Raw genomic sequence first — 27,523 nt, forward strand, 5'->3', positions numbered from 1 at the left:
CTTAAAAACAATGAGTAAAAATAACTACTGATATACAAAGTATACCCAGCAAAATTATCTTCCAGGAATATGGGCAAAATGAAGACTTTTGACCAAATTCTACAGTTAAAAAAGATTATCAGACTTTCTGTCTAAAAATCCATTAGAAGCCCATTATTTAGGACACACCTTAAATAAAAGAACCTAGAAAGTTTGAAAGAAAAAAGTAGTGAAAAGCTACACTAGGCAAACATGAACAAAAAAAAAAGAGAGATAGAAAAGAAAGAAAGGAAGGAATTGATATGTCTATACCATCATAATTACAAAACAGGCCTGAAGTTCTATATAATGAATGTTATAATAGAAATAGGTACAGCTTAGGGGTGCCTGGGTGGCTCAGTCAGTTAAACATCTGACTCTTGACCTCAGTTCAGGTCTTGATCTTGGGGTGGTGAGTTCAAGCCCCACTGGGTGTGGAGCCTACTTAAAAAAAAAAGAAGAACAAGAAGAGAAATAGGTACAGTCTATTGTAAGGGAAAAGGGAGCAGCACCTAAGTCTTCTCAGGGAAGTTAGGGGAAGAATTGAAAGAATTTTTTTTTAAGATTTTATTTATTTATTTGAGAGAAGAGGGAGAGGGAGGGAGAATTTAAATGAAGAAAAGGAAATAAACATTTGGCCAATGTTTGTTGAGTAGCTGCATATTCTTGGCCCTAACCTAGGGGATTTACTTGCATTCTCTCCTTATAATCCTTTGACAGCTCTCTGCAATAAGAATTATTACCTCCAGGTCAAGTAGGTTGCCTAGGCAGGGCTCATACGTGGCTGAGCAGGAAACTGAATTCAATTCTATCAAACCAGAAAAGTCACCATGTGAAAACTGAGGTGTAAGTATTCATGTGTAGAATTGACATATAAAATGGAAGATACCCAGTTGATTTGAAATCCAGATAAACAAATAATTTTTTTGTACAAGTATCCCATGCAATATTTGTGACATACTTATACTAAAAAAAGGTATTTACCACTTATCCAAAATTCAAATTTAACTCGGAGTCCTCTATTTTTGTTTTCTAAATCTGGCAACTCCAGGCAGAGGTGAAAGGAAAGGGAGGACAGAGGTGTGCTGAGATATAATGGTGCTTAGCAAAGTCCCCCTTGGTCACAAAGCACGACTCCCCTTCTTTCTTCCTGTGACAACCCACTTAAATGTATGAAAAAATATTTATGGACTACTATTTTCTTAATTTTTATTTAAGGGGGGTTTTAAACTGAGCTTGTGGGTGAGGAAGAACATAGGCTGGATTCTTCTAAATGAAAGAATATTATCGAGCGCCTGGGTGGCTCAGATGGTTGGGCGTCTGCCTTCGGCTCGGGTCGTGGTCCCGGGGTCCTGGGATCGAGTCCCGCATTGGGCTCCCTGCTCGGCGGGGAGTCTGCTTCTCCCTCTACCTCTCTCTCTCTCTCTGTCTCTCATGAATAAATAGATAAAATCTTTAAAAAAAAAAAAAGAATATTATCTAGTGGGCTATATCCATAGAAATATGTAGGAGCTGGGTATAACTTAATATATAAATATTATGAATTAATTTGCATGAAAATATCATTGTGTGATATTCAATTTTAAATACAAACTCATACCAATACTCATGTGCCAGTTACCCATACACACTTGTATTATTTCTGCACATTTGGGGAATGGGAGAGTCTAACTGAACGTTCCTTTTAACCAAGAGCAGTGGCATAGCATGTGGTTGGAGAGGTTCAGAGTAGAACATCTGTGCGATATGCCCCACCCCGTCCTTCTACCCTCAAGTCACAGATGCCCACAGTCTGATATGGTGATGATAGCTGATCTTTGCTTTCACTGGCACATGATGTTATGCATTGCTAAAAGAGGAATCTATAAAAAGGGAACTGGGTGCTGAGGCTAGATAACACAATGTTCTTCTGATGCTTTGGTACTGAATTCCAGTTTCCACATTTGCTCCCAAGCCCTAACTTTTCAAAAAGTCAAACTGTAACAAAATGCCCTTTGCCCTAAGTTTATTCTGATCATATATTCTTTCTTTGAAGATTCAGAGGGTAACCCAAGGCTTTTTTTATGCTCTCAGGCCACCAATTCAATAATTTATTAAAATTGAGCCATAGAGCCCCTCCTGGCAAAAGAAAAAAAAAATTGAGGCATAGGGTATAATGAAACAAATGTAAGGCTTAACACCAGCTCTACCATAGTCTGTACCTACTTGACCTGGAGAACAAGTATTTAGCCTCTGAGCTTCAGTTTAGTTAACAAGAGTTTTCCTTTAAGGAACAAGGAAAGGAAGCACAGAATAATTGTTAGGTAGGCCCTTTGGCCTCTTGAGATGCAGTTCCCATTATACAGGATCACAGAAGCAAATGATGTGAGGCACCATCCTAATTCTGTCATGCTCAGAAATTGGTAGTTTATTTAAAATATTTTTGGCAGTTTTTCCAGGCTCAGAAATGTGAGAAATAAATTTCTATTGTTTATTAAAAAAATGAAGTAAAATATAATATAATTTTTTGGCAGCTTTATTAAAATAAAACACCACAAATTTATTGTTATGCATATTTAAGTATTATGTATATTTAGTTTTTAATAAACAACTTACACGTATTTTTTAAAGATTTGAGAGAAAGAGCACTGCATATGTGCACGAGTGGGGAAAGGGGCAGAAGGAGAGGGAGAGAATCTCAAGCAGACTCCCCACCGAGTGCAGAGCCCAAAGTGGGGCTCAGTCCCACGACTCATGAGATCAGAACTTGAGCCTAAATCTCGAGTGGGATACTTAACCGAGTGAGCCACCCAGGCACCCCCTATAATTTATACATATTTAATTTAATTATTCAAACTATAAAATACATTTTTTGAAAATCCAAGTTGATTTGGGATTTCTGGCTGCTTATAATCTAGATCAAGTGTTTACAAACTACAGTTTAACAGCCAAATCCTACCAGCCAGCTGATTTTATAAGTGAAGTTTTATTAGAACACAGCTACATGCATCTGCTCATGTATGATCTATGGCTGCTTTCCTACTACAAGGACAGCTGAGTGATCATGGAAGGAACTATATAACTTGCAAACCAAAAATATTTACTATGATTTTTTTTTACAAATAATTTATTTTGCCAGTCTCTGATTATAGATCAAAGGATTTTTTTTCCGTTGTAAGTAAAGTTGAAAGAAATTTATCTATCTATCTATCTATCTAGCTAGCTAGCTAGCTAGCTATTTATCTATCTATCTAGATTTTATTTTTCTAAGTAATCTCTGTGCCCAGTGTGGGGCTCAAACCCACAATCCCAAGATCAAGAGTCACACACTCTACCAACTGACCCATGTAGGCACCCAAAAAGCAATTTAGAGTGAGGGGCAAGAATTCATTCATGGGTTCCAATGGTGCCAACAAAGCAACAGTATACCAGACTGGAAGCTTCTGTGGTTAGAAGTCAGCTAGATCTGGCTTCTAACCCCACCTTATATGGAGAATATACTGTGAGATTGAGGATTAAAGCTTAGTGTGATGTTGGACATAGTAAGTGTCAATAAATGTTCAATCTCTTTATTTAAACAAATATTAAGTAAGTATTAGCTTTTCCCCGATACTCTGTTTCATTTCAGAAGTGAGAAAGAGTGAAGGGGATCTGTCAGTTATGGTCACCCTGATAAATTGAGACAATAAAAGCCCCTGTGTAATTTTGTCTAAGCATAGACAAAAACAAGGTCACTGAACCACACACGAAGTACCAAACATACCCTTTTTGAGTTAAAATTAATGACAGCTACTTCTTCACTAAAGCATAAAATTGCCTCTGCTTTCTGACAGCATCCAGTATGGAACAAACCCCTACTTTCTTAGAACCGCCCCCCCACACCAAATCACTCCACCAAAGCCCAAATCCTATAATAGATTGTTTCTAACACCATCTTACTGAGTTCCCCATGGTTCCCCAGGGTGTGTGTTCTCCCTCCCTGCAATGAGTAATAAACCAGAGTTCTTCAACTACAGGTGTCCCTGTGGTCTTTGACTGGATGTCACTGACAGATGGGACAGTGAGATAGGAATAGTTTCAGTTTGTTTTATTATAAGAACTATAAACTCTACAGTGGCAGTAGGAAGGAAGAAGGGGGATAATTATTGAATAATACTGGGTCCCAGGCATTTTTTCATTTGTTAATACTTTTGACCCTTACTATTCTCATTTGAGTTAGATGTGATCTTTTTTATCAACACAAAAGCTGAGGCTTATTGGAGTTGACCAAAGAGTGGGGCATGGCAGATGTGTTTGTCACTTTAGAAGTATACAAAGGCTGAGAGACTCATGATTTTTTGTACAGAAAGCCTAGCTAAAAGGAATAAAGCTATGTCTCCCGCTGTGATAGCCTCTCTTGTATGTATCCAGCAGTGCTGGGCACCCAGGCCAGCATGCACAGATCATCTCTCTGAATATTTTAGAAACTTCTCTATTCCTCCTCAGAGGCACAAGCTCTTGGAGCGGCTGCTAGTTATGTCCTTGCTATTAGCACTTAAAATAGAAGGTTAGGGGGCGCTTGGGTATTTCCGTGGGTTAAGCGTCCCACTCATGATTTTGGCTCAGGTCATAATCTCATGGGTTGTGAGATTGAGCCCCGTTGGGCTCCACGCTCAGCAGGGTATCTGCTTGAGATTCTCTCCCTCTGCCCCTCCCCCCACTCATGGGAACGCACTCTCTCTCTCAAATAAATAAATAAATCTTCTTAAAAAATAGAAGTTTAGGGGGCGCCTGGGTGGCTCAGTCGTTAAGCGTCTGCCTTCAGCTCAGGTCATGATCCCAGGGTCCTGGGCTCGAGCCCCGCATCGGGCTCCCTGCTCGGCGGGAAGCCTGCTTCTCCCTCTCCCACTCCCCTTGCCTGTGTTTCCTCTCTCGCTGTGTCTCTCTCTGTCAAATAAATAAATAAAATCTAAAAAAAAAAAAAAATAGAAGTTTAGGAACATGGGATGAGAAAGAACCAGCCGCCAAACCACTCAGAGAACTCATTCAAACCACTGCTGCCCTATCTCAGACCACTGGATCAGAATTTATGGGGAGACTTTGAAATTGGTACTCTTAACAAGTTGATCAGGTAATTCTGTTAGTCCTCCAAATTTCACACATCAAGTCTCAGTTGAGAGTCCCAATCTTCTTTCCGTCTTCACTGACCTTTCTACTCACTAAATTACTCCAGCACTCAGAGTTCACATCATGCAAGTTATGCCTGAGTATGGAGGCTGCCAGGGAAAACTCGGGACTTGAAGACAAAATTCACTTTCCTGACCAGCAACAGTATCCAAGTGACCTTAATCTTTGATTCTGTCATTAGCAGTGTAAAGGAAAAATGATCTAAACCTAGCCTGGAACAGAGCTTTTTGTGTAATCCACTTCAGTCTGTTCTTCTGGGAAGCAATTAGTATTCTTGATAAAAGGCTTTCAATTTTTTCTAATAAGCCTTAATGGTATTAAGACCTGGTGTAGAAAACTAGCTACCTATACATCATTTGGCTAATGATTTGTACTCAACATTCTTTTTATGTAGTCTAATAAAAATTATCTAACCATTTTTTTTTTCTGTAAATGTCTGCCAAGAGCAACATCTTAGTATTGGCCTGTTTCAGATCTTTTTCTGTGAAAATAATTTGGCATTAAACTTTCAAGTTCTTTTAATTAAATTTTCTGAAAAATTTAATAGTAAAATGAAGATTATTGTACCTACCTCCTGCTTATAAGCCATTAAAAATTTGACAAATATAGGTTCTCATAATGACATGAACTTTGCATTTGTTTTACATGGATAAATTGTGTCTTTCCAAGTGTGTTAATGTCTCCTAGACAGAAGAGGTCATAAAAGTCTTTGAGTATTTCTACATGTCTCTCTGCCTATAACATCATAAAGAGTGAAGTAGGTATAATAATGCCTATTTTACTATTAAAATCTTTTCCTGAAAACAATTAAGAGAATCTAAAAAGATTTATGTCATATTTATTTCATGAGAAGAGATCTAAAACAGGCCAATTTAACAATTTTGCTCTCAGTAGAGATGTTTTTAGGATATATTGTATATAAAATGGTGTATGGAGAGAGAGACTGGGGGGGCGGATTGATGAATGAGAAATTTTCTTTCCTCAATCTACCAAATTTTTTTAATACTTGCATATCTTGTCCAAATCCCATCTAAAGCTTCTCTAAGTTAGGCCCCTGCATAGAATAAAGTCTGTGCTGGTTAAGGGTCACTGCTTTGCAAAGAGATTACAACCTAGGGAAAAGATAAGACCTGCATTAAAATAATCTTAGGCAGTGTGTGATAAATTACATGAGTGCCATTGTACAGATGTGAAATAATCAGAAATACATATATTTGGCTCTGCCCCCCACCTCCCGGTCCCTTACACAGGACTCCCTAACCCCTTGTAAATCCCTAAGTGATAAGAGCACTAGGAGCATCTTTTGTTTCATGGTGATTCTGGGTGGGCTCCCAGAGAGCCTCTGGATGGGGGCTGGTAACTAGAAAGACCAAATCCCAGTTAGAAGCTAGGGATTTTCAGCCCCATTCCCATTCTCCAGAGAGGGGAGAGGGACTGGAAATGGAGCTAATAATTGATCATGCCAAATGAGGAAGTCTCCATAATATCCCAAGAGTAGGGGAATAGGGGCTTTGGAGAGCTTTCAGGTTGGTAAACATATCCACACTGGGAGAGGGCGGGACGTGTACCCTAACTCAACAGGGACAAGAGCTCCAGCGCTCAGGGCCCCCACTCAGACTTTGACTTATGTATCTCTTCATCTGGCTGTTCATTTGTTCCTTTATCATATCCTTTCATGAACTGGTAAACCTTAAGGTGTTTCTCTCAGTTTTTGAGATGCTCTAGCAAACTTGGAGGCTCTTGTTTCTATCTGCAACAATGTAGTTTTTTCAGTTGTCATCAAGCCTTCCATATAGTTCACAGGCTAGCAAACTACAGCCTGTGGGCCAGGCGCTTGTTTTGGTAAATAAAGTTTTTAACTGATCACAGATATTCATTTATGTACTATCTGTGGCTGCTTTTGCATGACACCTATAGAGTTGAGTAGTTGTGACAGAGATTGTATGGCCTCTGAAGCCTAAGATATTTATTATCCAGTCCTTCAAGAAAAAGTTTGCCAAAAAAATTTGTTACAGATTCAAGTTAGTTGTGTTTGAGAAGGAACCAGAGGTGTCTGGAGTGAAGCCAACCAGAAAGGTTCAGAGCTGATGTGCAGATAGATCCCAGGGCAGCAATCAGATGAGAGACACCCACTGCCTTGGGCTTATAAAACATGAAAGCATGGCCCCAAGTGTCTCAGAAATTCTTTGAGAGGGGACTGAGCATCCTGTCATAACTTAAGCAAGACCCGGGACCTTAAACATAATTGGGTTATGTATTTGAGATCCCATTTATGAAGGTTTTGGGTTTTGGACTGTATGTGGGGCTAATCTCAATCCCTAAGGAGATGGCAGGAATATGACTTTAGCAAAACCTCTAAACAGTTGAACAAATGGTACGATTTAATGCAGAGTGACACTGCACAGGCATGCTCTATAATTACAACCCAAAGTAGTATGTTGCTATTTCCCTAACAGGTTTTAAAGGGGGAGAGGAGGTGAAGGCAGGGACGGAGGTGGGATGCACTTTTTTAAATAAGGACATTTCAGGCATAACTCCAGATATATACAGGACTGTGCAGGCTTTTCATTAACACTTCTTAAATTGTTTAAGTCTTAAGATTTAAATTTCCCTAGAGAAGTGAATGAATCACAAACCAGCTATTGTAGCCTGAATTTCTCTTTCAGAAAATGAAATTATTCCTGGATAGAGAAGAGAGGTACATTTGGATCGCAAGTCATTCTCTACCCCATGTAGCTGTGGGCAATCACCAGTGAATGGTGCTCAGACTTTGGCACCATCAATTGGCCAGGCAACGGAAATCAGGCTGAACTTCTTTATTAGGGAGCATAGTGATACCATAAACTCTATTAGATCTGACTTTTGGATTGCCCAAGAAAGCCTATCTTTTTTGTGTAATGCTCCAGCTGGTACAACCTCTTACCTGGTCTCAGCAGGAAGCGCTCAGATGCTGAGCATGCAGCTTTTCCTTAAATAAAACATGACTCTCCCATCACCCCATCCCATAGACTAGGTTACTGGAACATCTGTAACATGTGAATTAAATTCAACAATCTTTTTAAAAAAGATGACTTAATCCCTAGGAATTGCAATCTTTAGTTGACCAAGTATTTTGAAATCACAGTTACGTCCAAAGTCGAAAAGAGAAGCAATTTTTGGCGGTGGCAACTGTTCTTAGAGCATTTTGGGTTCTAAGCCTTCAGTATCAATGGCATATACTCTGCATGATGGTGTCTTCATCTTTTCACTCATTCACTCATTAATTCATTCATATATCCATTCCAGAGATGTTAAGCACTTAGTATGTGACAAATATTGTCTCCAAATACAAAGATGAAAAAAGCATAGTTCCTGCTCTTAAGGAAATCATATTTTTAGGAAAGACATTCTGCTTGGGTTAAGTTTGATTATGATTGTCATGACTAATACCATTGTCACCAAAAACAAGATGAGACAGTAAGAATATTTGCTTAATACTTTGACCTAATTCATACTATATTTGAAGACACTTTGTAAAGTAATATCTTAGAAATACCCGACTACAGAATTTTTCTCAAAGTTATTACTTTGAAGGCTATCACCAATTTGTGAATATTACAATCTTTTTTAATATATTTTTGACATGTTATTTTGGTCAAAATGTATTAACATCTATTATAGTGTTAGCACAGTGGTTTAGACATAGTAGACACCCAATAAACATTTCACTGAATTTTAGATAGGGGAAGCATCTTTAGGAATCAACTAGTCCTGTGGTCCTTGACCTTAATTGGGTTTTGGACCCTTTAAAATCTGATGAAATATGTGGACCTTTTTTTCCCATTAAAAAATAACATATTTATATACACTCAGATTTTTGTGTACAGTTTTAGGGGATTGGTGGGTCACCCTATGTATCATCCATGAACTACTACATCTTCCATTTTATAATTGATGAAAATCATTGCCTAGAACAGGGGCTGGAAAATTATGGTCCCAAGGCCAAATATAGCTCATCTCCCATTTTTGTTCTGCCTGTGAGCTAAGAATGGCTTTTACATTTTTAAATGGTTTCATATTACCTTCATATTATCTTCCATTTTCCTTGTTGGCCTGCGAGATTTAAACTATTTACTATATAGTCCTTTATAGAAAAAATTTGCCAACCCCTGGCCTAGAATGGTTAGAAAATATTTTCTAAACCTCTCATCCAATTACTAGAAAATAGAAGACTAGGATTCAGACTATCTGATTCCTCACCTATTGCTCTTCTCATTACTTCTGTTGATCAATTAAAATATTGACTAATTGATTCATTTAAGCCCAATAAAAAAGAAAACAAGGAGTTGTAATTCTGGTCCTTAATAAATTCCTTAGATAAATAATTATGCAGTTATGTAGGAAGTTGAAATCCAGGAATTAAGTGACCCATCCAAAATTATATTATAAATTTATTAAAAAAGCAATATTAAACTCTCAAACCCAAGTTGTACATTACTGATTTACTTTTTTTAAGCTTATATTGTATTCTATTTCGCATATTTGAAGTGCAATACTTCTTGTAAAGAGGAAATAAAGGTATAAAAGAAGCTTAATGTAAAATTATTTGAACAGTTGTTGTTCTTAACTTTTAATTGTGTGATTTTAAAGTTATTTTTAGATTCCTCCTGTCATGTAGTACTGCAAAAATAGAATGAAAAGAATTACAATAACCGTTACTACACGTTATTTTGAATGTACTTTTTAAAAAAATTTTATTATGTTATGTTAGTCACCATACAATACATCATTAGTTTTTGATGTAGTGTTCCATGATCCATTGTTTTCGTATAACACCCAGTGCTCCATGCAGTACGTGCCCTCCTTAATACCCATCACCGGGCTAACACAACCCCCCCACCCCCCTCCCCTCTAAAACCCTGTTTGTTTCTCAGAGTCCATAGTCTCTCATGGTTCATCTCTCCCTCCGATTTCCCCCCCTTCATTTTTCCCTTCTTTCTCCTAATATCCTCCATGCTATTCCTTATGTACTTCTTTTAGAAATTTCAAAGTACCTGATTACTATTGATTGTTTTCTTCTATGGATTAGGGCTGCGAGAATAGTTTTAAATCATATGTGAGAATATTACCAGTGATAGAGTTTAAAGATTTTCATAATGAAAAAAATACTTAAAATAGAAACATTTCAATAATGTGTAAATGCAATATCAGATGCCCTGAAGACCTCTATGATAGTTTTAGCCAGACTCCCTTTTTCCTTTGTCAGATTCTGAAACCACTTTTGTTCATATTTAACCACTTAGAAAAACTAGGTGTCACCTTCAGAGCAGTGTGTACTACACAGCTAGACAGTTCTTTCTATAAAGGAGGAATTGTAGTCAGAGTAAATAAGCTTGCTTTTTACAGCAAGACTGAAAATTCTGAATTAGAGCCTCCTTAGCAAGTTTAGCATGCTCTCTTTATGCATAACCTTCATTCCTGAGCCCCCCACCCCAGGTCTTTTGCACTTACCTGGAAAAGCTAGACTTCTCAAGGACGTGCAGAGATGGACCCCCTGTCTGAATTCCATATAGGATTCTTTTCTAATAGTAAGCCTGCTTGGGCACTCCCATGGTCTGCGTGCACTTAAAAGGCCTGGCCAGTTCACTAAAGCAAAAGGAAACCAAAGTGTTCTAAGTTCCGCAGAGTGTCAACAGCAACCACAAAACCTCAAAACTATTTCAAACACACTAGCACTGAAAAACCAACCTCTTAAAATGCAAAGTCCAGGTTGCAAAATGACAGCAAGACCAATTGTCAAGAAATACTAAGGTTTTATGACTACTGGAAGAATCCATTTTTTATTTTTATTATTTTTTATTTTTTAATTTTTTTTTTAAAGATTTTATTCATTTATTTGACAGAGAGAGAGAGAGAGAGAGAACAAGTAGGCAGAGAGGCAGGCAGAGGGAGAGGGAGAAGCAGGCTTCCCGCTGAGTGGGGAGCCCGATGCAGGGCTCGATCCCAGGACCCCGGGATCATGACCTGAGCCGAAGGCAGCAGCTTAACTGACTGAGCCACCCAGGCGCTCCAGGAAGAATCCATTTTTTAAAAAATTCATTCAAACTGAATTTTGTAGATAATAGGGGAAAAAGTGATATTATCAAAAACAAAAAGGAGAGATAAACTGTGTTGTGTTTGGGATGAAAGATAATACAGATACAATATTTCCTTCAGAAAATTATTTATAGAGTTGTTCTGTAACTCTTGGGGACCTAGAACTACTATTCTTATAATGTATTTTGGTGATTAACTATGTCATTGATATATAATATTGACTTTGAGATTAGTATGTTTGTCCACAGCCTCACTTTTTAGACTCTTAACATTATCTCCAAAAGAAGATATGCACACAGTCACAGAGATAAATGGGAAGTATTGAAAGACAAATAAGTTCCTTGGGGCCCCTGTGTGGCCATCATTTGAGATCTGACTCTTGATTTTGGCTCAAGTCATGATCTCAGGGTCATGGGATCCGGTCCTGTGTCAGGGTCCGGGTTCAGCAAGGAGTTGGCTTGAGATTCTCTCTCTCTCCCATGGTGCCTCCCCCCACTTGCTCTCTCTCTTTAAAATAAATAAATAAATCTTAAAAAGAAAAAAAGAAAAAGAATTTCCTCAGACTGCTCTAATTTGTATTATATAACACTATAGTATTCTATAAATATTATAATTATTTTGCAAATCACATGGTAATGTACAGAAATCTGTGGGTTAAAAATGCTAATTTATTAAATACCATCATTTTAAATATACTCCAATTTTTAGCTCTAATTTGACATTTCTGCATTAAAAAAACTATGCAAGCATCAAACACACCATCCCTGGGTTCTCTCTACTTTAAAGGCCCTAATTAGAATTATAATTTTGGTAATTTGTGATGATTTCTGGTCTCCTGTACAATGCTGAAGAATATTCTAGGCAAACATTTTGCAATTCCTGTTTTCCAGTCTTCACATTTCTCATTTTGAGCATAATGTTATTAGTGCACCTGACTTCTGTTTTTTTAGTTTCAAGGGAAGGCCTCTTTGTCTGGAAAGGCTTCAGTTTCAGCAGGTGTGCATTCTTTTTTTACAGATTATCGAGTATTTATTCTTACAATTCTGGTCTCTGTTCTAAAAGTCACTTTCTTTCTTTCTTTCTTTCTTTATTTTTATTCTTATGTTAATCCCCATACATTACATCATTAGTTTTAGATGAAGTGTTCCATGATTCATTGTTTGTGCATAACACCCAGTGCTCCATGCAGAATGTGCCCTCCTCAATACCCACCACCAGGCTAACCCATCCTCCCACCCCCCTCCCCTCTAGAACCCTGTTTGTTTTTCAGAGTCCATCGTCTCTCATGGTTCGTCTACCCCTCCGATTTCCCCCACTTCATTCTTCCCCTCCCGCTACCTTCTTTTTCATCTTTTTTTTTTCTTAACATATATTGCATTATTTGTTTCAGAGATACAGATCTGAGATTCAACAGTCTTGCACAATTCACAGCACTTACTAGAGCAATACCCTCCCCAGTGTCTATCACCCAGTCACCCCATCCCTCCCACCCCACCCCCACTCCAGCAACCCTCAGTTTGTTTCCTGTGATTAAGAATTCCTCATATCAGTGAGATCATATGATACATGTCTTTCTCTTTTTGACTTATTTCACTCAACATAATACCCTCCAGTTCCATCCACGTCGTTGCAAATGGCAAGATCTCATTCCTTTTGATGGTTGCATAATATTCCATTGTGTATATATACCACTTCTTCTTTATCCATTCATCTGTCAATGGACATCTTGGCTCTTTCCACAGTTTGGCTATTGTGGACATTGCTGCTATAAACATCGGGGTGCACGTACCCCTTTGGATCCCTACTTTTGTATCTTTGGGGTAAATACCCAGGAGTGCAATTGCTGGATCATATGGTAGCTCTATTTTCAACTTTTTGAGGAACCTCCATACAGTTTTCCAGAGTGGCTGCACCAGCTTGCATTCCCACCAATAGTATAGGAGGGTTCTCTTTTCTCTGCATCCCTGCCAACATCTGTCGTTTCCTGACTTGATAATTTTAGCCATTCTGACTGGTGTGAGGTGGTATCTCATTGAGGTTTTGATTTGGATTTCCCTGATGCCGAGCGATATTGAGCACTTTTTCATGTGTCTGTTGGCCATTTGGATGTCTTCTTTGGAAAAATGTCTGTTCATGTCTTCTGCCCATTTCTTGATTGGATTCTTTGTTCTTTGGGTGTTGAGTTTGATGAGTTCTTTATAGATTTTGGATACTAGCCCTTTATCTGATATGTCATTTGCAAATATCTTCTCCCATTCTGTCGGTTGTCTTTTGGTTTTGTTGACTGTTTCCTTTGCTTTGCAAAAGCTTTTTATCTTGATGAAGTCCCAATAGTTCATTTTTGTCCTTGCTTCCCTTGCCTTTGACGATGTTTCTAGGAAGAAGTTGCTTCGGCTGAGGTCGAAGAGGTTGCTGCCTGTGTTCTCCTTTAGGATGTTGATGGACTCCTGTCTCACACTGAGGTCTTTCAACCATTTGGAGTCTATTTTTGTGTGTGGTGTAAGGAAATGGTCCAGTTTCATTCTTCTGCATGTGACTATCCAATTTTCCCAACACCATTTGTTGAAGAGACTGTCTTTGTTCCATTGGACATTCTTTCCTGCTTTGTCAAAGATGAGTTGACCATAGAGTTGAGGGTCCATTTATGGGCTCTCTATTCTGTTCCATTGATCTATGTGTCTGTTTTTGTGCCAGTACCATGCTGTCTTGATGATGACAGCTTTGTAATAGAGCTGGAAGTCCGGAATTGTGATGCCGCCGGCTTTGCTTTTCTTTTTCAACATTCCTCTGGCTATGCGGGGTCTTTTCTGGTTCCATACAAATTTTAGGATTATTTGTTCCATTTCTTTGAAAAAAGTGGATGGTATTTTGATGGGGATTGCATTGAATGTGTAGATTGCTCTAGGTAGCATTGACATCTTCACAATATTTGTTCTTCCAATCCATGAGCATGGAACGTTTTTCCATTTCTTTGTGTCTTCCTCAATTTCTTTCATGAGTATTTTATAGTTTTCTGAGTACAGATCCTTTGTCTCTTTGGTTAAATTGATTCCTAGGTATCTTATGGTTTTGGGTGCAATTGTAAATGGGATCGACTCCTTAATTTCTCTTTCTTCTGTCTGGTTGTTGGTGTATAGGAATGCCACTGACTTCTGTGCATTGGTTTTATATCCTGCCACTTTACTGAATTCCTGTATGAGTTCTAGCAGTTTTGGGGTGGAGTCTTTTGGGTTTTCCACATAAAGTATCATAGCATCTGCAAAGAGTGAGAGTTTGAATTCTTCTTTGCCAATTTGGATGCCTTTGATTTCTTTTTGTTGTCTGATTGCTGTGGCTAGGACTTCCAATACTATGTTGAATAGCAGTGGTGATAGTGGACATCCCTGCCGCGTTCCTGACCTTAGGGGGAAAGCTCTCAGTTTTTCCCCATTGAGAATGATATTCGCTGTAGGTTTTTCATAGATGGCTTTTATGATATTGAGGTATGTACCCTCTATCCCTATACTCTGAAGAGTTTTGATCAAGAAAGGATGCTGCACTTTGTCAAAAGCTTTTTCTGCATCTATTGAGAGGATCATATGATTCTTGTTCTTTCTTTTGTTAATGTATTGTACCACATTGATTGATTTGCGGATGTTGAGCCAACCTTGCAGCCAAGGGATAAATCCCACTTGGTCGTGGTGAATAATCCTTTTAATGTACTGTTGGATCCTATTGGCTAGTATTTTGGTGAGAATTTTTGCATCCATGTTCATCAGGGATATTGTTCTGTAATTCTCCTTTTTGATGGGGTCTTTGTCTGGTTTAGGGATCAAGGTAATGCTGGCCTCATAAAATGGGTTTGGAAGTTTTCCTTCCATTTCTATTTTTTGGAACAGTTTCAGAAGAATAGGTATTAATTCTTCTTGAAATGTTTGGTAGAATTCCCCTGGGAAGCCATCTGGCCCTGGGCTTTTGTTTTTTGGGAGATTTTTGATGACTGCTTCAATTTCCTTAGTGGTTATAGGTCTGTTCAGGTTTTCTATTTCATCCTGGTTCAGTTTTGGTAGTTGATACATCTCTAGGAATGCATCCATTTCCTCCAGGTTATCTAATTTGCTGGCATAGAGTTGCTCATAATATGTTCTTATAATTGTTTGTATTTCTTTGGTGTTGGTTGTGATCTCTCCTCTTTGATTCATGATTTTGTTGATTTGGGTCATTTCTCTTCTCTTTTTGATAAGTCTGGCCAGGGGTTTATCAATCTTGTTAATTCTTTCAAAGAACCAGCTCCTAGTTTCGTTGATCTGTTCTATTGTTCTTTTAGTTTCTATTTCATTGATTTCTGCTCTGATCTTTATGATTTCTCTTCTCCTGCTGGGTTTAGGCTTTCTTTGCTGTTCTTTCTCCAGCTCCTTTAGGTGTAGGGTTAGGTTGTGTACTTGAGACCTTTCTTACTTCTTGAGAAAGGCTTGTATTGCTATATACTTTCCTCATAGGACTGCCTTTGCTGCATCCCAAAGATTTTGAATAATTGTGTTTTCATTTTCATTGGTTTCCATGTATTTTTTTAATTCTTCTTTAATTTCCTGGTTGACCCATTCATTCTTTAGTAGGATGCTCTTTAGCCTCCATGTATTTGAGTTCTTTCCGACTTTCCTCTTTTGATTGAGTTCTAGTTTCATAGCATTGTGGTCTGAAAATAGGCAGGGAATGATTCCAATCTTTTGGTACCGGTTGAGACCTGATTTATGACCTAGGATGTGATCGATTCTGGAGAATGTCCCATGGGCACTAGAGAAGAATGTGTATTCCATTGCTTTGGGGTGGAATGTTCTGAATATGTCTGTGAAGTCCATTTGGTCCAGTGTGTCATTTAAAGTCTTTATTTCCTTGTTGATCTTTTGCTTAGAGGATCTGTCCATTTCAGTGAGGGGGGTGTTAAAGTCCCCCACTATTATTGTATTGTTGTCGATGTGTTTCTTTGCTTTTGTTATTAATTGCCTTATATAATTGGCTGCTCCCATGTTAGGGGCATAGATATTTACAATTGTTAGATCTTCTTGTTGGATAGATCCTTTAAGTATGATATAGTGTCCTTCCTCATCTCTTATTACAGTCTTTGGTTTAAAATCTAATTTGTCTGATAGAAGGATTGCCACCCCAGCTTTCTTTTGGTGTCCATTAGCATGGTAAATGGTTTTCCACCCCCTCACTTTCAATCTGGGGGTGTCTTTGGTTCTAAAATGAGTCTCTTGCAGACAGCATATCGATGGGTCTTGTTTTTTAATCCAGTCTGATAGCCTGTGTCTTTTCATTGGGGCATTGAGCCCATTTACATTCAGGGTAACTATTGAAAGATAGGAATTTAGTGCCATTGTATTGCCTGTAAGGTGACTGTTACCGTATATTGTCTGTGTTCCTTTCTGGTCTATGTTGCTTTTAGGGTCTCTCTTTGCTTAGGGGACCCCTTTCAAGATTTCCTGTAGGGCTGGTTTTGTGTTTGCAAATTCCTTTAGTTTTTGTTTGTCCTGGAAGCTTTTTATCTCTCCTTCAATTTTCAATGACAGCCTAGCTGGATAGAGTATTCTTGGCTGCATATTTTTCTCATTTAGTGCTCTGAATATATCCTGCCAGTCCTTTCTGGCCTGCCAGGTCTCTGTGAATAGGTCTGTTGCCAATCTAATGTTTCTACCCTTGTAGGTTACATATCTCTTCTCCCGAGCTGCTTTCAGGATTTTCTCTTTGTCTATGAGACTCGTAAGTTTTACTATTAGATGTCGGGGTGTTGACCTATTTTTATTGATTCTGAGAGGGGTTCTCTGTGCTTCCTGGATTTTCATGCCTGTTTCCTTCCCCAAATTAGGGAAGTTCTCTGCTATAATTTGCTCCATTATACCTTCTGCCCCTCTCTCTCTTTCTTCTTCTTCTGGGATCCGAATTATTCTAATGTTGTTTCGTCTTATGGTATCGCTTATCTCTCGAATTCTGCCCTCGTGATCCAGTAGTTGTTTATCTCTCTTTTTCTCAGCTTCTTTATTTTCCATCATTTCATCTTCTATATTACTGATTCTCTCTTCTGCCTCATTTATTCTAGCAGTTAGCGCCCCCATTTTTTATTGCACCTCATTAATAGCCTTTTTGATTTCTACTTGGTTGGATTTTAGTTCTTTTACTTCTCCAGAAAGGGTTTCTCTAATAACTTCCATATTTTTTTCAAGCCCAGCTAGTATCTTTAAAGTGATGATTCTGAACTCTAGATCTGACATCGTACTAATGTCCATGTTGAGTAGGTCCCTGGCAGTCGGTACTACCTCTTGTTCTTTTTGTTGAGGTGATTTTTTCCGTCTTGTCATTTTGTGCAGAGGAGACTAGATTAATGAGAGAACAAAATGCTAGCAGAGTAACAACATCCCCAGAAAATATACTCTAAACAACTCAGAAAAGACCTGAAGCAGTGGGATAAGAAAGGGAAAGAGAGAAAAAAGAAAAAGAAAAAAAAGAAAAAGATAAAGATAAAAACAAAAACAAACAAAACAAAACAGCAACAACCACAACAAAAAAACCAGAATGTGATCAAATATGATCAGGCTGGTATATAGATCAGTGCCACACACTAGATTTGTGGTGTATTTTGGTCTTTTAGAAGAAAGTGCCTCCCAAAATTTTAAAGAAAGAAAAACTTATATATGTACAAAAATAAGGGTTGATATGATGAAGGGATGGAATATGACTGTAAAGATGGAAATTATAAAAAATTTTATAAAAGGAATTGATAAGAAGTTGTTTGAAAAAAGAAAGAAGAGGATTTAAAAAAAGAAAAAAGAAAAAGAAGAAAAAAAAAGGGAGAGGATGTGATCAGGCAGGGGAATAGAAAACACCATATACTAGAGATTTAGGGTATATTTTAATCTGTTAGAAGAAACTATCTCAAAATTTTAAAGAGAGAACAACTTATATATATAAGCCAAAAATACGGGTAACTACTATGAAGGGATAGAATATGACTCTAAAAATGAAAAATAAAAATGTTTTTTTTAAAAAAAGGGATTGATAAGATGTTGGTTGAAAAAGGGAAAAAGAAAAATTCAAAAAGAAAAAAAGACAGTTAAAAAAAATTAACTTTGAAAGACTACAGAATCATGGTAAAAAAGCCGTGAATTCTATGTGCAGTATTCCCCTAGCTCTGGAGTTCTGCCGTTTTCATTGATCAGTAAACTTGGTCTTGGCTGGCTGATCTCGCTGATGTTCTGGGGAGGGGCCTGTTGCCGTGGTTTCCAAACGTCTCTGCTGGAGGCGGAATTGCCCGCCCTTGCCCCCTCCCGGCTAAGTAATCTGCTCGGGTTTGCTCTCCGGGGCTTTTGTTCCCTGCGAGCTTTCCGTACAGCTTTGGAGGCGGAGAGTGAAAATGGCGGCCTCCCAATCTCCGCCCCGGTGGAGCCGAGAACTCGGGGCCCCGCTTCTCAGTGAGCCCCCAGAGAAAAGCCGTCAGTCACTCCCGGCTGCCCGGTCTCCGGCCGCACTCCGTGCTCACCCGGCCTGTGACCCCGCGTTTCTATCTCTGGCACCCGACCCCGGGTGGAGTCTCCAAACCCAGCAGATGCCTGCGGTGCACTCACGCGCGGCTCCTCCCAGGGGAGGAAGGTGAGTCTCCCCGGATCTGCCGCTTGTTGGGTCCCTGCTGGAGGAGCAGGGGCCCGACTGGGCCGCGGATCACGGTTTATGGCGACCCCGAGCTGAGAGCCCGCGCCTGGGCTCCGCCTCTGCAGCCGGCTTCCCTGCTCCGTTACCTGGGAGCTCTGCCGCACTCAGGCACCCCCGGTCTTTCTGTGACCCCGAGGGTCCTGAGACCACACTGTCCCGGAGGGTTCCACCCCCCGCTTAGCCACCAGAGTGACGTCCCACAGCGGAGCAGACTTTTAAAAGTTCCGATTTTGTGCTCCGTGGTTCTATCACTTGCCAGAAGCGGCCGACGGAGGCCCCTCCCCCGCCGTCTATCCTCCCGAATATCGCCTCGGATTCACTTCTCCGCACATCCTACCTTCCAGAAAGTGGTCGCTTTTCTGATGAGAGAGTTGTTGCTCTTCTTTTCTTCGATCTCCTGTTGAGTTTGTAGGTGTTCAGAATGGTTTGATCCATACCCAGCTCAATTCCTGAGAGGAGACGAAATCCAGGTCTCCTACTCCTCCGCCATCTTGCTCCGCCCCTTCCAGGTGTGCATTCTTTGTTTTATAGGAGTAGAAATGTTATATATTTCAAAATAACTCATGCTGGGGGAATTTTAGTTTTTAGCAATGGTAGAGAAGACTGTTCCAGACAAACCCACCTGAGAACAATGGAAACAAATTGGAAAGAATTTAAAATCTATTGGTTTGAAGGCTATATCATTGTAACAGCCTCCCTCCTACCCCAAGCAAAAGTCACCTCTGGAGAATGATAACACTATCTAGATCAGTAAATTAGCTCTCAAAATTTTGATACATAATGTTCAAGTTTCAGTAAATAGACATATTTTTATTTTGAAGATATAATTGGCTTTATTAAGTGACCCATGAATCAGACAGCATCCCACCTAACAAGTAGAGAGGAGTTCCTCAAATTTCAATTAATATTAACAGGATGTCAGTAGATAAGACCTAGGCGTGCTGGATGGGTCAGTCGGTTAAGCCACTGCCTTCAGTTCAGGTCATGATCCCAGGGTCCTGGGATCGAGTCCCACATCAGGCTCTCTGCTCAGTGGGGAGCCTGCTTCTCCTTCTGCCTGCTGCTCCCCCCTGCTTGTGCTCGCTCTCTCTCACTCTCTCTGACAAATAAATAAATAAAATCTTTAAAAAAAAAAGAAGATAAGACCTAATAACCAAGATCATGAAAATAAACACAAAATAGAAACAAATGCATAAGGAGATCCAAATCGAGGGACTTTAAAATAACTGTGATTAATAGTTTGAAGAAATAAGGTGAAATATAGAGAATTTTGTATTTTATTCTGGAATCTATCTTTTAAAATTCAAATGGAAATTCTGAACCAGAAAAATAAAATAATTAAATTAAATTATTGATGGTGGCTAATAGACAATGAGACATGGAAGATGGAACTAGAATAAGTCAGAAGAAAATATCAGATTGAAGAATAGAGGAGAGAGGGAAGGGTAAAAAATTACATGAAATCACAAGACACAGGGGAAAGTTCTAACATGTTCATAATTGGTGTCCTAGAAAGAGAGAAGAGAAAGAACTAGGCAGAAGTAATATTTATTTATTTATTTACTTACTTATTTATTTACTTATTTATTTATTTTTCTATACATTACTCAGTGCTCATCATTGTAAGTGTACTCTTTAATCCCTATCACCTATTTTACCTGTCCCCTCACCCACTTCCCCTCTGATAACCATCAGTTTGTTCTTTTTCTTTTTAATCTAAATTCAATTAATTAACATCTAATGTATTATTGCTTTCAGAGGTAGAGGTCAGTGATTCATCAGTTATATAACACCCAGTGCTTGTTACATCACGTGCCCTCCTTAATGTCCGTCACCCAATTACCCCATCCCTCCACCCCTCTCCCCTCCAGCAACCTTCAGTTTGCTTCCCATGATTAAGAGTCTCTTATGGTTTGTCTCCCTCTCTGATTTTGTCTTCTTTTATTTTTCCCTCCCTTCCCCTAGGATCCTCTGCTTTGTTTCTTAAATTCCACATATGAGTGAGGTCATATGATAATTGTCTTTCTCTGATTGACTTATTTTGAGAAGCAATAAAGAGGAAATAAAAGAATTATATAATCCCCAATATAATAATATATAAATGGGTGAGGAGTCAAAAACAAAGTTTTTTAGACTAGATGAAAAAAAGTACATATGACTCAGTGTTGATTAAGAGACACACCTAAGGGGCGCCTGGGTGGCTCAGTTGGTTAAGCGACTGCCTTCGGCTCAGGTCATGGTCCTGGAGTCCCAGGATCGAGTCCCGCATCGGGCTCTCTGCTTGTCAGGGAGCCTGCTTCTCCCTCTGACCCTCCCCCCTCTCATGTGCTCTCTCTCTCTCATTCTCTCTGTCTCAAATAAATAAATAAAATCTAAAAAAAAAAAAAAAAAGAGACACACCTAAAATACAACAACACAAAAACCCTGAAATAAATGAATGAAAAAAGAATCTGAGGCCAGCATAGCTATATTCTATATATTTATTAGATAAATTAGACTGTAAGGCAAGACACTTTATTGGCAATGAACAAAGGACATTTTATTAGGATAAAAGAGTTAATCTTTCCAAAATATTAAAGTTGTAAATTTGTTGCACTTAATAATGAGTTTCCAACTATATAAAGCAAAATAATGATGCAACTGAAAGGAAAATGGACAAATCCCCATTATCATAGGGCAATTTTAACAGATGTCTCTTAGTAACTAATACCCCAACCAGACAAAAATTCAACATAGATATAGTAGATTTGAACAATGCAATCAATAAACCTGACCTAATTTACATACCTTATATTCAGCAAATGCAAAATTCACATCAAATGCCAAGCCAATTAACCAAATGATGAATTTAAAAGAAATCTTTAAAAATATCAAAAAAGTAAAACATTGTATAAATGTACATTTTCTGACAACAGTACAGTTAGGCTAGAAATCAATAATGAAACAAGGTAATAATAAAAACTTTATGTTTGAAAAACACTTGATATAATTCTAAATAATTCAAACATTAGGGGCACCTGGGTGGCTCAGTCGGTTAAGCATCTGCCTTCAGCTCAGGTCATGATCTCCAGGTCCTGGGATGGAGCCCCAAGTAGGGAGACTCTGTTTCTCCCTCTCCCTCTGCCCCACCCCCACTCGTGCTCTCTCTTTCTCTCTCAAATAAATAAATACAGTCTTAAAATAATAATAATTCAAACACTAAAAAAATGAATACAAATAGAAATCAGGAAATATTTTTCTTTGAATTATAATGAAAATTCAACTTATCAAAACTTGCAGGACACAACTAAAGCCATACTTAAATGCTTTTATTAGGAGTAAAAAGCTGAAAATAACCTCCTCTCCTTCACTGCACCACTGAAGATCCTGGTGTTACCTGGTGAAGAACCTCCTCTCCTTCACTGCACCACCTCGCCAGATGTTACCAGTATTGTAAGAACATGGGGTTCTTGCAGAAGTCTCACTTCTGCAGAAGTGTCCCTGATGCCAAGACCCGCATCTTTGACCTGGGACAGAAGAAAGCAAAAGTAGATGAGTTCTCACTGTGTGGCTCCATGGTGTCCGATGAGTATGAGCATCTCTCCTATGAAGCCCTGGAGGCTGCACATACTTGTGCCAAAATGTATATGGTGAAAAGCTGTGGCAAAGATGGCTTTCCCATCAGAGTGCAGTTCCACCCCTTCCACGGCATCCTTATCCACAAGATGTCCTGTGCTGGAGCTCACGGGCTCTCAACAGGCATGTGGGATGTCTTTGGGAAGCCCCAGGGCACATTGGCCAGGGTCCACATTGGCCAAGTCATCATGTCCATCTGTACCAAGGTGCAAAACAAGGAGCATGTGATTGAGTCTCTATATAGGGCCAAGTTCAAGTTCCCTGCCTGCCAGAAGATCCACATTTCCAAGAAGCGGGGCTTTACTAAGTTTAATGCAGACAAATTTGAAGACATGGTGGCTGAAAAGTGCCTCATCCCAGATGGCTGTGGGTCAAATACATCCCTAATTGTGGCCCCATGGACAAATGGCAGGCTCTGCCCTCATGAGAACCTCAGCACTGCCCCCTCCTTATTCATGCCCACCAACAAATCCTACTCTTGTCGGAAAAAAAAAAAACAAAAAAAACCCTGAAAACAAATCATCCAAGTATCCATTTCCGCGAGTTAAAAAAGTTAAGCAGAGGGAGAACAAAAAGAAACAAATAAAAATAAAAACAGATCTCAATAAAACATAAAACAAACATTTGCTAGAGAAAATAAATCTAAAAGGGGATTTTAAAAGACTAATAAATTTCATAAATCCTTGGGAAGACAGATCAAGAAAAAAAGAAAATGCACAAAATACCAATATCAAGAATGATTTTTATAAAAAACGGGCTTAACTATCAATCCCATAGTTAAGAAAATGAAAACAAAAGGATATAACAGTTTTGGGGTGATAATTTCAATGAAATGGTGAAATGACTTAAAAAGCCATAATTTACCAAAAGAAGAAATATAAAATGCAAATAGTTTATTCACTATCTAGTAAATAAACTGAATCTGTAACTAAAATCCTTTGAGAGAAATTTCCATGTCTGTCTATTTTATTACTCAATTCCTCCAAACGTTTAGAAATAAAATCAACCTGACATATACTATTCCGGAGCTTGGAAAAAGAGGAAAAATTTTCCAAGTTATTTTTTGAGGTCATCATAACTTTGATAGCAAATACTGGTAAGAACATTACAAAAAGGACCCAAGAGAGGCCAACTCTCATTTATATAGACACAAAACTTCTACACAAAATATTAGCGAAGAAAATCCAGTGATAAAAAAAAATGTTAATAGGGCTCCCTGGGTGGTTCAGTCAGTTAAGCATCTGGCTCTTGATTTCAGCTCACCTCATGATCTCAGGGTAGTGGCATGGAGCCCCCCCTCAGACTCTGCTTAGGGGGGAGTCCCCTTGACATTCTTTCTCTCCCTCTCTGTCTGCCCCTCCCCCCACTCATGCTCTCTTTCTCTCTCTCTCTCAAATAGATAAATAAGGTCTTTTTAGAAAATGATAATATATTATGGCCAGGTGAGAATTATTCCAGGAAGGCAAGATTGTGTAACATGTGAAAATCAAATGCAATTCACAAACACAAACAGAATAAACGAGAAAAATCATATGATCATCTCAAATAGAGACCAAAAAATCTCTCAATATGATTCAACATCAATTCATGCATTTATTTATTTATTTATTTATTTATTTTATTTTATTTTATTTTTTTAAAGAGAGAGCGCACACCCTAGAGCAGGTGGGGGAAGGAGCTGAGGGACGGAGAATTTTTTTAAGCTTAAAAAAAATTTTTTTTATTATGTTATGTTAGTCACCATACAGTACATCATTAGTTTTTGATGTAGTGTTCCATGATTCATTGTTTACATATGACACCCAGTGCTCCATGCAATACATGCCCTCCTTTAATACCCATCACCGGGCTAACCCATCCCCCCACCCCCTCCCCTCTGAAACCTTCAGTTTGTTTCCTAGAGTCCATAGTCTCTCATGGTTCTTCTCCCCCTCTGATTCCCCTCCTTCATTTTTCCCTTCCTTCTTCTAATGTCCTCCATGCTATTCTTTATGTTCAACATATAAGTGAAACCATATAATTGTCTTTCTCTGTTTTACTTATTTCACTTAGCATAATCTCCTCCAATTCCATCCATGTCAATGCACGTGGTGGGTATTCATCCTTTCTGATGGCTGAATAATATTCCATTGTATATATGGACCACATCTTCTTTATCCATTCGTCTGTTGAAGGGCATCATGGCTCCTTCCACGGTTTGGCTATTGTAGACATTGCTGCTATGAACACTGGGATGCATATGGCTCTTCTTTTCACTACATTTCTATCTCTGGGGTAAATACTCAGTAGTGCAATTGCTGGGTCATAGGGTAGCTCTATTTTTAACTTTTTGAGGAACCTCCACACTGTTTTCCAAAGTGGCTGTACCAACTTGCATTCCCACCAACAGTGTAAGAAGGTTCCCCTTTCTCCACATTCTCTCCAACGTTCGTTTTTTCTTGCCTTGTCAATTTTTGCCATTCTAACTGGTATAAAGTGGTATCTCAATGTGTTTTTGATTTGAATTTCCCTGGTGGCTAATGATGTTGAACATTTTTTCATGGGTCTGTTAGCCCTTCGTATGTCTTCTCTGGAGAAGTGTCTGTTCCATGTCTTCTACCCATTTTTTGACTTGATTATTTGTTTTTTGGGTGTTGAGTTTGAGAAGTTCTTTATAGATCTTGGAAATCAGCACTTTGTCTGTAGTGTCATTTGCAAATATCTTCTTCCATTCTGTGGGTTGCCTCTTAGTTTTGTTGACTGTTTCCTTTGCTGTGCAGAAGCTTTTTATCTTGATGAAGTCCCAAAATTTCACTTTCACTTTTGTTTCTGAGGGAGAGAGAATCTTAAGCAGACTCCATGCCCAGCCCAATGAGGGGCTCCATCTCACGACCCTGAGATCATGACCTGAGCCGAAATCAAGAGTTGGTCGCTTAACCGACTAAGTCACCCAGGCGCCCCCATCCATGACTTTAAAAAAGAAAGCTGACAAACAAAGAATAGAAGGATATTTACAAAATTGTACAGCAAACGTCATGTTTCATTTGGGAATATTGAAGGCTGTCCTTTCGATATCAGGTGTAAGTAAAGGATGCCTTCTGTCACTACTTCAGTTCAACATGGTATTCTAATCTAGCATCTATCCTAACCCAGTGTAATGAGGCAAGACAATCAATAAAAGGTATAAATATTGTAGGGGTAGCTGGCTGGCTCAGTGGGTAGGTAGAGCATGTGACTCTTGATCTTGAGGTTGTAAGTTCAAATCCCATGTTTGGTGTAGAGACTACTTACAAAAATAAAATCCTCAAAAAGGTATAAGTATTAGAAAGAAAGAAAGAAGGAAAGAAAGAAAGAAAGAAAGAAAGGAAGAAAACTGTCTCTATTTGCAAGTGACATGATTTTATACATAAAAATTCCAAAGAATACAGACATACTAATATAATAAATTTATTAATTTAGCAAAGCAAATAGTTCCATGTTAATTTGCAAAAATCAATTGCATATCACACTTGCAACACACAGAGAATATAATTTTTAAAATACCATTTAAATTAGCATCAAAGAACATTAAAATGATCTTTCAGAAGATCAGCAAATCTTATATGAAGGACACTGTATAACATTGAGAGAAATTTAAAAAGACCTCAATGAATGGAAGACTATATATTACTTTCAGATAAAAAGATTCAGTATTGTGAGGATGTCAGTTCTCCCCCAACCTACCTGTATTCAATGCATCTCTCTCTTTTTTTTTTAATTCCAGTGTAGTTAACATACAGTGTTATATTAGTTTCAGGTGTACAATTTAGTGATTCAGTAGTTCCATATATTACTCAGTGCTCATCAAAGTAAGTGTACTCTTAATCCCCTTTGCCAAAATCACCGCCCCCCCACCTCTCCTCTGGTAACCATCTGTTCCTTACAGTGAAGAGTATGTTTTTTGGTTTATCTCTATTCAATGCACTTCCAATCAAAACTTGAACAAGTGTTTCTGTGGAAGTTGACAAGCTGATTTGAATACTTGTATGATAATGGAAAGTTCTAAAATGTCAAAAACAATGAAAAAAAGGGACATATTTGAAAGATTTAAAATACCAGGTATTGGAGTGCCTGGCTGGCTCAGTTGGAAGAGCATGCAACTTTTGATCTTGGGGTTGTAAGTTCAAGCCCCACATTGAGTGTAGATATTACTTAAAAATAAAATCTTTAGAAAAATAAATTTAATTAATTAATTAAAAAATAAAATACCAGGTATCAAGATTTATTTTAAATCTAAAATAAATTGGAAAATATAGTATTAGCACCATAATACACAAATAGACCACTGAATAGTATAGAGTCCACAAACTAATCCACACATATATGGACACTTAATTTACAAAAAAAGGTGGCAGTACAGAACAGAGGGAAATAATGATCTTTTCAATAAATGAGGCTGGGTCAATTGGACATTCAAATGAATGAGAAAATGGATCTTGACTCCTTACCTCACACTACACATAAAAATCAGTTCCAGATAGAAAGTTGATCTAAATGTGAAAGGTAAGATAATAAGACTTCTGAAGATAACAAAGAGGAGTATCTTTACGACCTTGGGATAAGAAAGAAATTTTTTTTTCCTTAGAATACAAAAACCATTAATCACTAAAGAGATAACTGATATGCTGAACTACATTGAAATAAGATTTTTATGCCCAGCAAAGACATCATCAAGAGAGTAAAAGGGCAAATCATGGGGTGGGAACAGATTTTTATAGTTCATAAAGTTCCTTTATCAGGATAAAGGACTCATATCAAATGTGGATCAGTAAGAAAAAGATAATACAATTAAGTTAGTATATATAAAATACACAAATAGGCAGTTTGCAAGATTTCCCAGTAAACACGTATTAGTGATTTGGGAGCTGCAAATAAAAACTGCAATGCAATACCACTAACTATACACCAGATAGCTGAAATTTAGATAGAAGTTCATACCTCACAATTAAAATTTAAAATTTAAATACAG

The 27,523-nt window shown here is 38.3% G+C and overlaps 1 protein-coding gene, 1 long non-coding RNA gene and 1 pseudogene across 2 annotated transcripts in view; 2 read left to right on the forward strand and 1 right to left on the reverse strand.

The window, feature by feature from the left end:
* The window catches only part of GPR141 (G protein-coupled receptor 141), a 36,207-nt gene extending 25,394 nt beyond the window's left edge, over positions 1–10,813 (reverse strand). Inside the window, exon 1 of the mRNA XM_045864404.2 lies at positions 10,654–10,813. The gene's annotated coding sequence lies outside the window, so the exon portion shown is untranslated. The remainder of the gene's footprint in view (positions 1–10,653) is intronic.
* The window catches only part of LOC123835394 (uncharacterized), an 84,221-nt gene that overhangs the window by 13,192 nt on the left and 43,506 nt on the right, over positions 1–27,523 (forward strand). The gene's annotated exons all lie outside the window — the stretch shown is intronic.
* Positions 4,983–26,774, forward strand: LOC123836131 (large ribosomal subunit protein uL16-like; annotated as a pseudogene).

The sequence above is a fragment of the Mirounga angustirostris genome, unplaced genomic scaffold (assembly GCF_029215605.1).
Source record: "Mirounga angustirostris isolate CCGP_5_RB_7025 unplaced genomic scaffold, mMirAng1.0.hap1 SCAF_12, whole genome shotgun sequence".
NCBI lineage: Eukaryota > Metazoa > Chordata > Mammalia > Carnivora > Phocidae > Mirounga > Mirounga angustirostris.